Source organism: Rhinoraja longicauda, unplaced genomic scaffold (assembly GCF_053455715.1).
Source record: "Rhinoraja longicauda isolate Sanriku21f unplaced genomic scaffold, sRhiLon1.1 Scf000083, whole genome shotgun sequence".
Classification (NCBI taxonomy): Eukaryota; Metazoa; Chordata; class Chondrichthyes; order Rajiformes; family Arhynchobatidae; genus Rhinoraja; species Rhinoraja longicauda.
In genome coordinates, this window is record NW_027601301.1 from 195,001 (window position 1) to 200,000 (window position 5,000).

Genomic DNA, 5,000 nt, shown 5'->3' on the forward strand with positions numbered 1-5,000 from the left:
GTCCCTTGAAGACAGAAACGGGGGAATTTATTATGGGGAACAAAGAAATGGCAGACGAGTTAAACCGTTACTTTGGGTCTGTCTTCACTGAGGAAGATACACACAATCTCCCAAATGTTCTAGGGGCCGGAGAACCTAGGGTGATGGAGGAACTGAAGGAAATCCACATTAGGCAGGAAATGGTTTTGGGTAGACTGATGGGACTGAAGGCTGATAAATCCCCAGGGCCTGATGGTCTGCATCCCAGGGTACCTAAGGAGGTGGCTCTAGAAATAGTGGAAGCATTGGAGATCATTTTTCAATGTTCTATATAGATTCAGGATCAGTTCCTGTGGATTGGAGGATAGCAAATGTTATCCCACTTTTTAAGAAGGGAGGGAGAGAGAAAACGGGTAATTATAGACCAGTTAGTCTGACATCAGTGGTGGGGAAGATGCTGGAGTCAATTAGAAAAGACGAAATTGCTGAGCATTTGGATAGCAGTAACAGGATCATTGCGAGTCAGCATGGATTTACGAAGGGGAAATCATGCTTGACAAATCTACTGGAATGTTTTGAGGATGTAACTAGGAAAATTGACAGGGGAGAGTCAGTGGACGTGGTGTACCTCGACTTTCAGAAAGCCTTCGACAAGCTCCCACATAGGAGATTAGTGGGCAAAATTAGGGCACGTGGTATTGGGGGTAGGGTACTGACATGGATAGAAAATTGGTTGACAGACGGAAAGCAAAGAGTGGGTATAAATGGGTCCCTCTCGGAATGGCAGGCAGTGACCAGTGGGGTACCGCAAGGTTCGGTGCTGGGACCCCAGCTATTTACGATATGCATTAATGACTTAGACGGAGGGATTAAAAGTACCATTAGCAAATTTGCAGATGATACTAAGCTGGAGGGTAGTGTGAATTGTGAGGAAGATGCAATAAGGCTGCAGGATGACTTGGACAGGTTGTGTGAGTGGGCGGATACATGGCAGATGCAGTTTAATGTAGATAAGTGCGAGGTTATTCACTTTGGAAGTAAGAGTAGAAAGGCAGATTATTGTCTGAATGGTGTCAAGTTAGGAGGAGGGGGAGTTCAACGAGATCTGGATGTCCTAGTGCATCAGTCAATGAAAGGAAGCATGCAGGTACAGCAGGCAGTGAAGAAAGCCAATGGAATGTTGGCCTTCGTAACCAGAGGAGTTGAGTATAGGAGCAAAGAGGTCCTTCTACAGTTGTAGCGGGCCCTGGTGAGACCGCACCTGGAGTACTGTGTGCAGTTTTGGTCTCCAAATTTGAGGAAGGATATTCTTGCTATGGAGGGCGTGCAGCGTAGGTTCACTAGGTTAATTCCCGGAATGGCGGGACGGTCGTATGCTGAAAGGCTGGAGCGATTGGGCTTGTATACACTGGTATTTAGAAGAATGAGGGGGGATCTTATTGAAACATATACGATAATTAGGGGATTGGACACATTAGAGGCAGGAAACATGTTCCCAATGTTGGGGGAGTCCAGAACAAGGGGCCACCGTTTAAGAATAAGGGGTAGGCCATTTAGAACGGAGATGAGGAAGAACCTTTTCAGTCAGAGAGTGGTGAAGGTGTGGAATTCTCTGCCTCAGAAGGCAGTGGAGGCCAGTTCGTTGGATGCTTTCAAGAGAGAGCTGGATAGAGCTCTTAAGGATAACGGAGTGAGGGGGTATGGGGAGAAGGCAGGAACGGGGTACTGATTGAGAGTGATCAGCCATGATCGCATTGAATGGCGGTGCTGGCTCGAAGGGCTGAATGGCCGACTCCTGCACCTATTGTCTATTGTCTATTGTCTATAATCAACCACTTTATTTTGCCCGTCTTTGTGACTCCTCTTTGACACGTCGATCACCGCTGAGGCTGTTTTACCTGTTTCGCCTATGTACCGTAAGGTACACTCCTTACATTGAACTGCATACACCCCATTATTTCGCTCACGGGTTATCCTCTGTGCTATCCAGTCTCTCCTGTCACCCTGTTCTATGTTTTTGTCTATTACCCAGTGGGAGCAGGCCCCATATTGACATTAATTTGTAACCCTACTGCTCCCCTCGTCTGCTGGTTTTATCACCATCTCATGTTTATCCCTCAGCTCTGCCGTGGTCTCCCTCTCTTTTTTTCTGGTGAGGTTCGGCCTATCCTTTGTCATGGGCATATCCCAGGCTGTTTTAGTAACGTTCTTTTAAAACGTGTCGTGTTTGTTTGGCTTTACCCACGTTCCAGCATTAGAGGCCAATTTTTGCAATGTTTCCTGGGTGGGATTTGCCGGTTTTACAAATGGTGTCACTATCTCACCCTGCTTCCTGATACCCTTATGGGGTCGGCTCTGTTCTTGCAGAACCCTCGGGTGGTGCAGAGTCTGGGCCTTGTTATCAATATCTTGCCCTGCTTCCCGATACCCTTGCGGGTTCGGCTCTGTTCTTGCAGATCCCTCAGGTGGTGCAGAGTCTGGGCGGCATCGTCACCCAGCACACCGACGCCCACTGAAAATTACCCACGCACAGTGCGCGCCTGGAGCGGCAGTAGTTCAAACTACCCCTACCCCTACCCCTACCCCTACCGCTACCCCTACCCCTACCCCTAACCCTAACCCTAACCCTAACCCTAACCCTAACCCTAACCCTAACCCTAACCCCTACCCCTACCGCTACCCCTACCCCTACCCCTAACCCTAACCCTAACCCTAACCCTAACCCTAACCCTAACCCTAACCCTGACCCTAACCCTAACCCTAACCCTAACCCTAACCCTAACCCTAACCCTAACCCTAACCCTAACCCTAACCCTGACCCTGACCCTAATGCAGGCAGAGTTATTTATAAAGTGGCCCAGACTCTGCACCACCTGAGGGTTTTGTAACAGAACCAACCCCATAAGGGTTTCAGGAAGCAGGGCAAGATATTGATAACAAGGCGCAGACTCTGCACCACCTCAGGGTTCTGCAAGAACAGAGCCGACCCCATAAGGGCATCAGGAATCAGGGCAAGATATTGATAAAATGGCCCAGACTCTGCACCACCTGAGGGTTCTGCAAGAACAGAGCCGACCCCATAAGGGCATCAGGAAGCAGGGCAAGATATTGGTAACAAGGCCCACGGGGAAGGCGGCATACTTTGGGGTTATTTTGTAGTGAGTTTTGAAGGCATGTGCTAGTGTTACGCATACCGAGGGCGCGCAAAGTTCGGCGCGCCCGGGCCAAAACGCCTCTGCTGGCCGCGGCCGAGTCGGCCGACGGATTGCCACGGACTTGCTTGACGACCTGTCACTCTCCGTGCATCGGTTGCACGCCCGGTTCGTCCTTTCCATTTGTTTCATGATGTACACGCGGCAGGCGGAATATTTTAAAAGCACTGTTCTGTTCGAAGTGCACAATGGCCGTTGGGGCAATGCAACTGGGGGTCGGTCGACCGGCTGACGACGCCTGCCTGCCGATTTGGTTCACGATGTCCCCGCCGAAGGCGGCATACTTGAAAGTACTGCCGTTCGCGGCGCGCAATTTGCAGGGGGGAGGAATTGTTAGTGGACGTCTGTGTGCTGGGTGACGATGCTTGCCGACTTGGTTCATGCCGTCCACGCCGAAGACGGCGCCGTTTAAAGTACTGCCGCTCGAGGTGCACAATTTGCGGGGGAATTGTTATTGGGCGTCGGCGTGCTGGGTGACGATGTGGAGATGAGGAACGCCGAGCCAGATCTATCTTATTTGTTTGCTTGGGCCACTGGACTTTGCATGGGCTTGGCATCATTGTGTGCTACGTTAAATCACGGCCAATTGAGTGAGTATTTTTTATTCAACCACTCTATTTTGCCCGTCTTTGTGACTCCTCTATGACACGCCGATCACCGCTGACGTGTTAATCTGCGTGTTAGGTATCTCGGGGGTCAGTTGGACGGACAGATGTGTAAGGGTTTTGTTCGGAAGGATCGTTGAGTGTAAACGGTGAACGGGGGTTAAAGGCCCTGAGGTTTCAATCCTCTAAAGAATGTAAAAGGTCTGACGCGTTAGCTAGCAGCTAATGAGGTGAACCTAGCAGCTAATGAGGCTCTCTCTCTCTCACGGCCCCGGGACTCCCTCCCTCCCTCCTCCCTCTTGGAACCCTCCCTGCGTGGGGGGGGGGGGGGGGGCACGAAGAAAAAGAGGGTATAAGAAGAATCCAGTGGAAGGAGTAGGGACTGGGGGCGAGGTCAGACAGCCTATCCGGCTAATAAAGCATCATGAGGTTAGGTATAAACTCTGATGACTGCATAAACTCGCCCCTAATGGGGGGGGGGCACTCTCTCCCCCACCCCTCTCTCCCCAGTGCCCCCCCCATCCGACCCCCCCCCCACTCTCTTCGTGTCGCTGGGCCCGCCCGGCACGGCCCCGAGGATCACTCCCCGCGCGGCAACGGGACACCGGGTCGCCGGGCCCGCAGGGTCGTCAGTCGGGCGGGGGGGGGGAGGGTGGCCATGCCAGCAGCAGGAGAGGTTTCCAACGAACCCGCGACCGCAGCAGGACCGCCCGCGGCAGACATTTGGACCCAGCGGGTCCGTTCGGGATGGTTGCCGGGCCCGCAGCAGAGGTTTCCTTCCACCCAACGGGGGGGGGGGGGGGGGGCGGGGCTGCCCATCTTCCCGCTCGAAGCAACGGCCTCACCCTAACGGCCTCACCCTAACAACCCTCACCCTGACCCTAAACCGCTCGGTTCATGACTTCTCTCCGTTTGGTTCATGAATTCGCCATTTAGTTCACGACTTCTCCTGTTGGTTCCTGACTTCTACCTCGTGGTTCGTGATTCCGGCGGGTAGGTGGGGTGCCCGGATACTCTCGGCGAAAGGTGTTCAAGTGGCAACGGCGGTCCCGTAGATAAGACGGGTTCGGATGCTCGAGCGTGTCGAGTAAGCGCCGGATCGGCGCCGGGCGCCCCCGGCCGGCTGGCTTGCCCCCCCCCCCCCCACCCCCCCCCCCCCCCCTGGCGGCAGAAACGTGTATCGCGCCAGTGCCGCCGCTGAGGT